Below are 13,393 nucleotides of genomic sequence, written 5' to 3'. Positions count from 1 at the left end.
GGAATCATCAATTCCGGCCATTTTGTGTGCCCAAAATATGGATGTTAACACCTTAATAACTGGTGCTAGGTAATTACATGTTTTACTTAAATGAGTTAAATATAGATATATAATCAAAGGGGTCTGTGTTTATATGCTTTTTCCAAGACCCCTAGCCCAACTGATATTTTGCATGCCTTATATGTGAGTAAAATCTGAAACCCAGAGATCGCATCGAGCCCAGTGTCGTACGTATGCACACCGCTGTGGAAACCGTACACACATGGTTTGACTACTCACACATGAGAACGATGGCAACACATGCATGATCCGTTGGCTGCAGGCTTCTCCTGTTTTGTTTTAGTGGAACTTATGTGCAAAACAACTTAGAAAAGTTCACATTTTCTCAGTGGACTGAGATCCTTAAACAAAATGAAATTAGAAATAATAATGTTTGATTTGTCCACAGTTGCTAAAATTACAATACAAAATAACTTCATAAGGGGCATAATATATTTGCTTAAAACATGCCCCAGAGAGGCTTAGAATGCACCACAGAGCATCTAAACTTTAAACCCAATGCCGTAATGGCTTCGCGCTAACAGTTTCAGTTTTTTTCACAGTCCTCCAATCACATCCCTGCCAACATGAAGTGAATCTCGTATACCCTGCGTGCCCCCCGCATGGGTATTCTACATGCATCACTAACAATTCCAGTGTACATTCCTCCGCCCTTTCCACAGCTGTGCATTCCGCCCTTCATTCTTGAAGAAAACAAATATGTTCTAATTCCTACCCAGTCACTCAAACGAACATTTTTACTTTCTTTGGTATATACATGTAGTACATGTATATTCATCATGAATGGGTGTTTTATTGTGATGACTTTGATGAAGTTTTATATTTGGAAATAACTGGGTTTTCCCTTAATAAACTTCCTGACTGAAATGTTGGGTTTCTGGAGCAGTAAGGAGATACCAGTATAATAGCCTTTTGGTGGAATACAGGGTACATGTACATGTGTGTGGAAATCATCCACAATCAGTTGCTTAAAGTTGTTTTTCTTTTGTTGCTTTTCAGGACTACAATGAAAAAGCATCTATGCTTGTCTACTGACACCATTGTGCTGTCTTGGGAGGGAGCCGGCAGATAGACCACGCCCAGCCATTCCACTTTGTCACTCATCTGGTGGTCACAAAAGGACAGCATTCAGGTTGACGGGGTGTACTGATGAACGGTTGACTGATGGAGCAGGAAATTTATTAAGGCAGTAAAGGGGTGAGTTTCCATCAGGCCATTTTCGTCATGTCTCGGGAAAGTATTATGTCACTGTAATACATGTATGCATACGTGTGCACAGTGATATTTATTTGTTGCATACTCACTGCATTCCAATTCACATCATGTACATGTACTTATATCTGATTAAAGAGAAGCCAAATGAAGGTATTTTGAATTTTAAAAATATTCAACTATTTTTCAACTTTATATTTACCACTTTTCAAATCCTGACTCTAAATACCTGTTTGCATGTACATGTATGACTGTGGATGTCAAATTTCATTTCATATCGGTTAGTTTCAGGTTTCATGTTAGAATAACAATATCTAATGTCAGTGTTTTTTCTTGAATTGTTCAAAACTCAAAATTGTAACCGTACTTCAAGGAGAAATGCAGCGAAAGGGTACATTGGAGTATCAATGTACAAGTACATGTACTCGTATGTACATGTACCTTGAGTTGTGTGTATGGCACTTTCTATTGGCTGAAGAGGAAAGGACAAACACTGAACTTTTTTTTGTCTTCTTTTTTTGGCATGCTGTCTTAGCAGTTATTTTGATACCATCTGCTGTTTTTTTAGCTTCCAATGATGACATCATAATCATATCTTCATTGTTCCTACTCTTGTGGCTTCTGTACAGTTGCAGTGAAGCCCGCACATAGGCGTTTAAGTATATTTCATTCATTTGTTTTTCATTTTGTTTCATGCTCAACTAACCTTCTCTCATACCTCTTCGGCATGTCGGCATGGAAGGTCTTGACTGTACCGTCGCAAAGAGCTATACTGTAATCAACGTTTCCGACTTTGGCTAGTACAGGGAAAGGACCTATAACCATAGGAATAGTTTGTTGTTGGTCAGTGTGTAGGAGTAGTATTACGAGGTCACCGCCATTGAAATTTTGGGCTCGACTTTTAGTAGTGTTTGTTCATATCTACCAGCGTTTGCAAATTCTGCTGTGTGATTTCACACTTCTTTTCTAGACGCTCGCAGAGATTGAGAACATGTTGGTGTATAGTTTTAACTTTGGGACTTTCAACCTTACCCGTCCAAAGTTTGCGTAAGACACATGTAGCTATCGGACTATGGACTGTGCGACTGTAAAGTACATCGAAGGGTGCAAATTTCAAGCTTGAGTGAGGGGTTTCATGATATGCAAACAGGAGAGATCCAAGATAGCAATCCCAATTGCACAGCTTTTCTGCGCGAAGCCGTTTCAACATTAGTTTAAGTACACCGTTCATGCGTTCAACCAAACGGTTGCAAGAAGGATGTAATGGAGTAGTGGTCATCTGTTTAATCAACAAGAGCCTACTCGTTTCTTTCATGAGATCTGATGTAAACTGTCATCCCTGATCGGAAAGAATTTCAGTTAGGAAGCTGACTCGTGTGAATACATCGATCATGGCATCTACATGTACATGTACTTCCCTGGTAGTTTCAATATTACTGGTAGGTAGAGCAACGGCTTCTGGATGCCGCGTAATCAATCAGGGTCAATATGAAATGATGGCCTCTGTCAGATTTGGGGTGAAGGGGGCCTGTAATGTCCACAGCCACACGTTTAAATGACATATCTATAAGAGGCATATCTCCCAGTGGTACATGTACCTTGGTCACTTTGCCTTTGGAATCGTCCATTGACATATGTCATAGGAACGACAATATCGGGTGCTATCCGCCTGACACCCTCAATTCACTCATAACCTTATCACATGTTTTCCGTGCTCCTTGGTGTCCACCCAGGATGGTTTCAGGAGCTACTTTAATTACATTGACTCAGTATTTACATGTAATAGGAACTACAAGTTGAGCACACGCGTCTCCATATTGGAGAGTGGGGGATTCGAACTTCCTATACAACACACCGTCAAGCCAGTAGAAAGTGGAAGTTGATCTGTATTTGTTGCGTTTCTGATTGCCCTTCTCTGCAAATTCTCGTAAATGGGCCAATGAGGGATCATTAGCTAGTTCGCTCATAATTTCAGATTTCGAGATGACTGGAATACTTTCAGGTACCTTAAGTTTCCTTTATGGTTTATCCTGCACAGCTCGTTGTGCACGCGTCATTACTGCACATGACATAGTATCAATGCTCCTCTCCAAATTGAGTGTTTGATGAGACACCGCATTGCTAGAGAAGGTCAAGATTATTCGGTGATCTGACACCTGTTATGTTACCTAATATGATGTAGTACACTGGTTGTCTCATGCAAAGCAAGTCAGTCCAGCCAATGAAATAGGGCGAGTTTAATTTGATTCTTGCGACTGAGGATACACAAACAGTTCCATCGACAAGAATAGACAACTTTTCGGCACCAGTGAGTTTTCCATCGGGAACAAGGTCGGGGTTTATGACTACTGAGCTACAGCTGCTGTCGCATAGAACTTTACATTTTATGTCATTAACCCAATCGGTCGTAGAACAAGCCAAGTTTTTACATGCCTTGCTCATTACGGGGAGTCCGTATCTGCACATCAATGTGGCGTAACCGTCATGCGTACAGCATTCACTGAGCGAGGTGAAATCAGGCAAGGTGTATATATAAGCTACAGTTTCCGTTGCACTAGTTGGACCACTTTCTCTAGATTTCGTGGCTTTCTGTGTGTTTTGCCCCATGTCACATTTAGCCTCAAAAAGGCCAGTAATTGCTGAAGCTGCCACGTTACAGCGACTTTCTCAATTTCTTTAAACTTACTGCAGCAGTTACACGCTATGTGACCCGGTTTGCTACATACAAAACATGTACGGGATGATACATCTCATGGTGTGTTGCCGTTGGTGATAGGTTTCAATGATTTGGCAAACAGCACACTATGCATCTGCTTCTGATCTACATATAGGAACTACCTACATGTATTTGAATATTGGCCTTACTGTTTGCTGTTCCTAATAAAAGGAGCAAAGCTGCTATCAGCATCCGTATACTGCTCTACAAATTGGACCATTTCCATAACATTAGCCGGTTTATGCTCTTATAGGAAAAGAGCTACATGTAAATGATCACTGCATCAATTCATGAACTGTTCCCGCAAGAGTAAATCTTTCAGACCGTCATACCTGTATGTCTTAGGTACAAATGTATTTTGGCCAGTAACCCAACGCATCAGTAGGTTATCAAGACGGACTGCAAACTGTGGCACACTTTCGTCTTTCTCAGGTTTTGCCAACCGAAATTTCTCTCTAAAGGCATGCTCATTCAGGTAGAAATGCTTGAGTAACACTTCCTGGAGTATTTTGTATTTGGCTGAACTTAGCCGAGAATACACATTGAGTACTTTGCCTTTCAGGAGAGCACTCAGATTTTTGGCCCATGAGTTGGGGTTCCATTCTTGCATGGTTGTGTACCGTTCGAAGCGTTAGAGGTGTGCATCCAAATCGTCATGTGTCTCGTTAAATACTGGTAATTTTGGAGTGCAAGGTTGTATTTTGCCTTTGGATTGAGATTGTGCACCGCCGTCTTTCGAGCCGTCAGGAGATGTAGCCAATTCTTTCTTCACATTTTCCAACGTTAGTTGTGTTTCCAAACTTTGTTGTTCTAAGCGCTTAAGTTCCAAGTTCTCCACACATTCTTCTGTGGCACTTTGTTACAATTTTGCATGCTCAGTTTGGACAAACGTAATAACTCTGAGGCAGAAAACCCACAACTTTCGCCAAATAAATGTAATCTCGGATCTGACCCTCCATCATGATACCAACTATAATCAACAGGAAGATAACACATATACCATTGGGGGTTTGAATTGGGTGTGATACTCTCCCAAAATGCATTGGGTACTCTCTGACCAGTCTTGCACTGCAACTCAGCCCTCAGCAATGCACGTTACCTTAGGCCACCTCTTACAAAAAGAGATAAAATTAGATCGGTGAATTAAAGAAATGTAATTCATGTGAGCTCATAACAGTAACATGTCTCATTCAGTGTGATTTGCAGCATTCTCTGTTTCCTCAGTCTAGCCAAATTTATTATTAATTTTTTTAAGCTCCGGACGGGCCCCCAAAATGTCACCCAGGTCCCGCAGAAAGAGAGTTTAGTGTTGCTGTACATACTTGAAATGAAACACAAAAGGGCTATTGGGTAACGGTTCTTCAAGAGATATTGCAGCGTAATAAAAAAATAAGACTTTTTACAGTAAATGTATACAAATAAATAAAATGAAAGGTAACTTAACTTGATGAAATCAAGGAATCGTCCATAAGACAAAGAGTGCAATTAAGCTCAAACTTAAACAGAAATGTAAACCAAATTAACTTAAAGACCTCAAGACACTTGTAAAGTAAATAAAAAACTATCGGAAGCAAATCAATATCTCGCAGAAAACTCACTCCAATCAATTCAAAATAATTCAAACAACGGACAGTCTCTTCGTTACTACTCCAATCATGTTAACAGCAAGCAAAATCAATATCAAATCAAATTCCGTACTCAAATAGCAAAATGATGAAGCAGCAAAGGAATCAAACTGAATGGCGAGTGGATGCAGGAAACCTGTACCAATATGACCTTCGAGAGCCCCAGGCAGCAGTGGACGTCCTGTATTATGATGTGTATGGCCTGTGTTTTGCACTGTACTCTATATAGGGACCAACTCAGCAACTCAACTCATATTGGTTCGCTGCTATTGTAGGTCTGTACCCTCCAAACAGATTATCTACAAATACAATGTATGGGAACACATCTTGCTAATAGATTTGGCCTAAAATAAACATCAAATAGTGGCCAAAATACAATATTCCAATAAATGCGCATCTTACATCGACAATGATTAGGACAATAAACAAACTTTAAAGAATTGAACTTAAGGTAATTCCGTCAAGGCATTTTGCTCTACATGTAGCTTCAGGTATAACTTCTGTGAAGATTGGTCAGAGGTGTCATCACAGGAGAAAAATAACTTGTGGTACAATCTAGTAGCCATTTTCCTCATACACCTCCCATTCTCAGGGTTTCAAAATTCAACTGCCCCAAGCAAAGTGATCCTGGGAGTGTTTTGGGTGCAACGTAACGCTAGGTATGCGAAAGAAACATCTAAAAAGAACTACCATGACCAAACAATGAACAAAAAGCCTGTCTTGGGCATGTGTTATGCAATAGCCATCTGTGCCGCTTAAAGTACCCTGGGGAAGACAATAAAACTTTAAGACATCAAGAACAACAACATAGTACAGGGCACCGTTACAATCTCTGTCTAGGCAGTAGTCTTGTTCGTAGGTTTAGCGTGGTCATGGTCAATCTACATTGTATGGGAACTATTCCCAGTGGACTTTTTGTGCCCCTGCTAACTTACTATGGCTGTGCAGAAATCTTCCACAACCCTTTTCAGCCTGTTATTTTTACATCACGATTGTGGTAAGTTGACAGGGATATTAATTTACTGTGTGTTTCTGTTGGATTTAATTTTGTAAATCAACAGGAAAGTCATGGTAAGTTGACCAAATAAAGTCCAATGGGAACATGGCTTTAGACTTAGAGAAGTCTTCTTTCACAAATCCACCTTTTGCTGACTGAGATCTCCATGTCCCGTGCCTTTTAAACAGCCTGCCTTCAACACCTGCTGTTGCAGCCTCTCTAGCACCTCCTGATTTTAGACTATGAACACAGTATTTGGAGACATCACCAACTATTGGCTTGAGTACCTCCATCATGACCCCACAAACTCTGGAATGATACATTGGTTGATTAATGCTTTGTACGGTAACTTGTAACCTCGTTTTATAGGTGTTAAGTTTCTGAATAGCCTATATAGGAATCTTTGTTGGGCAACTGAGCTAATTTCAGATATTTCTCTAGCATCCCTGCCAGACAGACGGAAAGAGAAAGTCTGGCGATTACTTCATGGCAACCACTTCTGTAAATATCCATTTTACTGGATGGAATGAAAATCAAAACATAAATATGATCAAAGTCAAATGGCTTGTTTTAATATGGCAAAGCTCATCAAATCGGAGGAAACCTGTAAATGCGACTGAACACATAGTAACAGAAGATGATAAATTGATGTACATGTAAGTCTATACAGTAATAATTGTACATCTTAATTTGTATCTCGGCTGAGATGGGCTCTTTTTTTGAGACTAGACTGGCAAATTTTCTTCGGAGACTCTCTATGACTTATTTCACTAAAAGTAAAGAGCATGGATCAGATACACCTGCCTAATTATGCGTCCAAGCAATGGCTGAACTGGCTTTGGAAATAGGTGAAGAAGTATGACAAGTATGACTTATGTACAGGGATAAGTAGTTCGGCTTTACTGGTAGTTTGATTTGCCATGTACACAAACTATGAAAAGCTTCTCTATACTGCTTAAGAGTAGACTCAGCTCTGCGTCTACGTCTGGTAGCCCAGATGTTAAGTCGTCATCCTGTTTCATCTCATGTCCTTATGTACCCATAGCCCTCTCTGAAATATTACCTGAAAATTAAAGATAACGACTGTTAGAAATGTATCTAAGTCAATAATTTAAATACTGAGCACAGGACTTTGTCCTCTTTGGACAATATTTGCTCACAAATCATACACAAATGCCCTGACATATTGCAGCTTCTACCTGACTGCACGTTTGTTATCCTGGCAATTGGGCAAACGCCCTGGTCGATACCACCTTTCCATAATTCTCTCAATCAGCTTTTGAGGAATTTGGTCCAGCTAAGACCATTTATCTGCACTTCGAACATCATCCAAACTGCAATCTGATTGCAAGTATAGCACTCCTGGTTATCTGGCTAATGAATTGTTCATAGCAGAGTTTGTCCAGCTGGAAATAAGAGTGGCCAATGAAAGTTCCAGAAGCTTTTGTATATTTCGTATGGAAAAGTACTCTTGAAATAAAATGAATGGGAGGAGGAGCTTACCAGTTGAGTCCATGTGACTAGTTAACTGAGAACAGATCCACACTTTCACACCCTGGATTCCAAAATCCATGTTAATCTGAGTTAAATCCCGGTAACTTGGTGTTATAATAAGTGGCAAACCTATCTATGGTATGCATCATCAAAACCTTTTTGCCAAGATTTGTCTGCCGCCCACATTGGCGGATTTCGATAAATTTGTGTGAAGAGCCGAGGCAGAGACTGAAAACAGCACTAAGATATTACCAAGTTTTGCTGATTTAATGACACAAAAGAGGGTTTAATCCAACTTACTGTTTATAAGACGGTTGAAAAATATCATATAACATCAATTTAACCCTACATGGCCCATCCCCTTTAACCCAGTTTGAAGTCAGAGGAAGAACCTATGCAGAGAATCACAGCTGCTTTGGTGCTGGAAAAAATGCTCAGCTGAATCGATGAAATGCTGGTCGATGGGGGACTTTAACATTGATCTTCTTTATAGTGAAACTCAAGCTTTAACTAATGATGACAAACTTTTTACATTCTCATTTTTTTCTGCCCTACAATTGATAAACCAACTAGAATAACTCACAAATCAGCAACATCGATTGATGATATCTTTACAAACAACAACTGAACCATCCTCCACTTTCATCATTCTATTGGACTTCAGTGATCACCTTCCAATTATTCGCTTTGGCTTTGACTTCGCTTAAACTAAGCAGAAACCTACATGTACACATTGAAAAGAAATACTGCACTTCAGCCGGACATGTTGCTGTACTGAAAGATGAATTAGTTAAGTTGAATGGGACTTGTTTGCTACTGGTGATGGAGTAAATTTGCAGTATTCACAATTCTCTTCCAAATAAGTACATCTCACTGATTAATGCATGCCTTGTACAAAGTGTAGACGTAATAATAAACTACCTGAAAATCCCTGGATTACTAAAGGCCTACTAAAATCTATAAGGAAGAGAAATAGACTTTATAAAGTATTTCTTTGAAACCCAGATCAATTTACTTAAATAAACAGATATAAAAACAAATGAACTATTGTAAATCTGGTTATTGTAACGCCTAGGTGATTCAATTCATGGCATTTGTCATATTGCCGACAACCCCAGACAGGTAATTTAATTTCCATTAAACTGGCTTGAGCTTCGAGTTGCACTCCATCCAGAAGAAATTTGCAGGTTTGTAGTTTGAATGCGAGATCTGTATGTAACAAAACAACTGGCATTCTTGAATTGCTGGGTGATCAAGACATTGATGTGCTTGCTGTTACTGAGACATGGATTAAAGAAGGAGACATTAGTACGGTGTCACAGTTAACATCTGGCGATTACCAGTTTCTCTATAAATCAAGTCAAGGTAGAGCTGGTGGTGGTGTAGGAATATTGTATGAGTCCGGAATGAGAATACATACCACTCCATCTACTGCAGCTGGATCATCTTTTGAATACATTGTGGTCGATGTCGACTGTCGTGATAAATGTTTCTTGTTGATGGTTGTTATTGGGCTCCAAATGTAGCAATCACTACCTTCTTATCTGATTTTTCTCAAGTCTTTGAACATTTCAAAATCATCTGATTTTGTGACAGTTGGAGACTTTAATATTCACATGGATCAGCCTCAAGCACATGATACGATTTGTTTTATTAATTTTCTGGAGTCTTACAATTTGATTCAACGTGTAGTATACCCCACCCATATTAGAGGTCATGTTTTGGATCTTGTTATTACTCGTCCATCTATGGACATTATCAAATCTGTAGATGCTTTGATCCTGCTATTTCTGATCATTCACTGATAATGTGTTCTTTCCTTTAGAAATCATTAAGCCTGTGAGACCACCGTGACAGAGATCTGTGGCATTTAGGAGGCTTAAAAACATAGGCTGTGAACATTTTCGTTGAGACATTCTGCATTTTCAAAGTTTTTGGACGAAACTTCATTACTCGACCCCAACGTATTCGCAGCTTTGAACAATTTGAAATTAAGGTTAATTCTTGACAAGCATATCTCCTGTTCAATCAAAGGTTCTTACTATACGATCGAATACACCATGGTTTACTGAGACCATTAGGAAGGAGAAAATTAAGCGTAAAAACCTGGAGCGTCGCTGGCGATGTACTCGACTAACTGTTGAACGGGAGATATATAAAATACAATGTAATTATGTTGTGAAGATGATCAAGGATGCGAAAGTGCATTATTATCAAAGCTTAATCCATGAGAGTAAGGGTGATTGTCATCAGATTTTTTGTGTGATTGATAATTTGTTATGCCGTAAGTCAGTTCCTACATTTCCTACTCATAAGTCTGAAGTCAAATTGGCAAATTGATTCGCAAATTTCTTTCAAGATCAGATCAGCAACTTACGACGTGTGAGTAGTGTGGGTCAAAGAGATTTTGATATTCAAGATCAAATTCTTCCTGAAGGATGTAAGCTTAATTTAGGCTCCACCACCTCTGCACAGATCCAGTAAATCGTACACAAGTGTCCTCCAAAAACTTGTGGTGCTGACCTGATACCAACTGTGCTTTAAAATGCTGTCTGCCTGAAATTTGCCCAATAATCACATCTCTTGTTAATTCTTCTATTATCTTGCAGTTTTTCCAAATGATTTTAAGATGTCTACGTTACTCTCATACCAAAATCTCGGAGCCTCAAGGCTGATCAAGCCAAGCTGCTTAAGAATTATCAGCCAGTTGCCAATTTACCATTTGTCTCCAAGGTTCTTGAGAAGGTGTTGCGCAACAACTATGAAAATATGACCAGGTTTATGTTACACGAACCTTTTCAATCGGCATATAAGCGCCACCATGGGACGGAAACGGCTCTTAGCCGCATTCAAAATGATGATTTAGAAAAATATGGATGAGGGCAAAGTCTCCATTCTGGTATTTCTTGATTTAAGCGGTGTGTTTGATACGCTTGATCATGACATTTTGCTTCATAGATTAAGGACACATGTAGGAGTCTCACAAAATACCTTTGATTGGTTTTCTTCTTACCTTAGAGACCATTTACAAAGAGTTCAGATTTGGTCTTTATCGCCTGATGGTCGGAGTGGATTGGATGTTGGAACCATGAGTGACACCTATACACTTAAGTATGGTGTCCCCCAGGGCTCTGTACTCAGACCACTTTTATTCAATGTAGATATTGTGGCGGGCATCCCCGGGCCTACCCTGAGTTGATGGGATCAAACCAAGCACTATTAGTGGCAGAGTCGATCTTCCCAACCCAAGGCTTTTCCCCAGACGAGAGACCACACAGAGCGACCTCAAGGCAAAGGGTGCGGGACCGTTTTGGAGGAAATATACCGCCGATTGTGACCGAGTGTTAATTAGTCTCTGTTGAATTACACAATCAACCGGTAAAGAAAGTAATCCTTGACAGAAGAACTGTCGGTACAGGACGTTCAATTTATTCCACAATAATCAACACAAATCAACAATTGAAATGTACAGTGAAGTGATTGGGAGATTGGTTTGGTTGCCTGTGCATTTACTTACTTGGATTGAGCACTAATTAAGCGTAGGGCCCCAGCAGCAATACTCCAATGCATCAACTATGCACCATGCGCATCAGCCATTCACTGCGCATCAGCCACACACAGCGCATCAACAGTCACACTGCGTCAGCAAAGTACAACTTGTACAACTTAGTACGAGCTTCACCTAACGTGCATGCGAGCCAGCGTCAGCAACGTACAGCTCTCACAGCCTTGTACATGTACTTGCAACACGTCAGCTACACACACTAGTCAGCCACGTACAGTCTATACAATCACGTACTTACAACGCATCAGCACCACGCAACACTTCGCACAGCGTTGACAATGCTTTAGCTCCGTGCCAACTCACCAACTTCACTCTGCGAAGTCCAACAAGCAAAAACCAACTATAATGCGATCGCAGCGCTCACTGCAGTAGCACGACCATGTGCACACAGCGCGCTACGCTATGCCTAGCCAGCACACGTTACCAAGTCACTAGCCAATCAGGTACGTGCACTGCAACTCATTAATAAAATTAGACTAGCTCTAGTCCTATACACTTTCCGTCACAAAGGCCCGAGCATGGCGGGGTATGTCCCCATACACCACAAGCCATAACAATTAAATAAGGAAAGAGTGTCTTCAACTTATAACTCTTCTAAAACTCATAGAAGATTCACTGGGTCTTATACAAAGTATAACTCATTAGATATTCACAAGATCTTATACACATTCTAAGGGGAAAAAGAACACCTAATTTTGCCTCATTAAATATGCGCAAAACTTTCCTACGCAATGCAACGGGCACAAGAACACCAAAATTTCAAGGCACCTAATTTAATATTTACAAGACTTTACCAAAATTTCAAGGCACCTAATTTAATATTTACAGGAAAATCTGCTCACAACTTGGAAATGGCATACAAACTGATCACTGTTTCTCGCATGATTTTACACAAAATTAAGAGACAACACTTCTGGCAGATAAAATTATATAAGTAGATGTTCTCCAAGGCTCACAATATACGGTTGATTTTACACAGGTTTTAATTTATACAAAAATAGAAAATTTCAAGTACTGCATGATTACACATGATTGAAGTATAGATTTCACTTACTCGTCCGTACCAACTTAAGGATTAAAACACTTATAAAAATAACTTATGTCATCTTTAAACAAAGCTTAAAACTCTTTTATATAAGAGTGTCGGTCCTCGTCTCTGGTTCTTTACTTCCCGGTCGGCTTTCCCTCCGCGTCTACTTCTATTTGCTTCTGGTAGACCGAGTTGTGTTCATCCGTCTTGACGAGCTTGCCGTCTAGATACACCTGCGTGCAAGTGTACTCCCGGACGGTGGCGGTGCGTGTCTTCTTCGCTGGAGGCGGTACAAATGGTAGCGAGGCGGCCTCTTGTTCGTCCTCTTGGGAAGCTGACGAAAGGCTCTCGGCGGCCTCCTCCACGACCATCTGCAACATGCCTTTCGGTTTTCCCCCGGACCGCACGTAGGGTGAGACTGTTTTGGACTGGGGCGACGAAGGGCGCTCCGTCAGTGGGGACATGGGGGTAGGCGACAAGGACAAAACTGCTGCTCCAACAGACTGCTTAGAGGCAGTTGCCTCCGCAACCTTCGGGGACGGACTTGACTCACTGGGCGACATGGCCTTAGTAGTCGGCTGACTACCGGTCACCACCGTTCGCACGGCGCTGAATAACGACCTGTCTTGACCAAGGCTCTGAGCCGGGCTTTTAGCGCCCTCCCCCGCCTCACTAGGGTGGCAGGTCTCCATAT

The 13,393-nt window shown here is 40.6% G+C and overlaps 2 protein-coding genes across 8 annotated transcripts in view; one reads left to right on the top strand and one right to left on the bottom strand.

The window, feature by feature from the left end:
- Positions 1 to 13,393, bottom strand: part of LOC147799642 (uncharacterized) — a 564,475-nt gene that overhangs the window by 450,657 nt on the left and 100,425 nt on the right. The gene's annotated exons all lie outside the window — the stretch shown is intronic.
- LOC147799645 (uncharacterized) overlaps positions 1 to 13,393 on the top strand; it is a 78,105-nt gene that overhangs the window by 44,172 nt on the left and 20,540 nt on the right. For all 3 annotated transcript variants that reach the window (XR_015424659.1, XM_087134136.1, XM_087134137.1), the window contains one exon: positions 1,060 to 1,257. The gene's annotated coding sequence lies outside the window, so the exon portion shown is untranslated. The remainder of the gene's footprint in view (positions 1 to 1,059; positions 1,258 to 13,393) is intronic.

The sequence above is a fragment of the Acanthaster planci genome, linkage group LG03 (assembly GCF_054643075.1).
Source record: "Acanthaster planci isolate LZ-2023a linkage group LG03, COTS_SCS, whole genome shotgun sequence".
In the NCBI taxonomy this organism is placed as follows: domain Eukaryota; kingdom Metazoa; phylum Echinodermata; class Asteroidea; order Valvatida; family Acanthasteridae; genus Acanthaster; species Acanthaster planci.
This window is presented reverse-complemented; position numbering and strand designations above follow the sequence as displayed.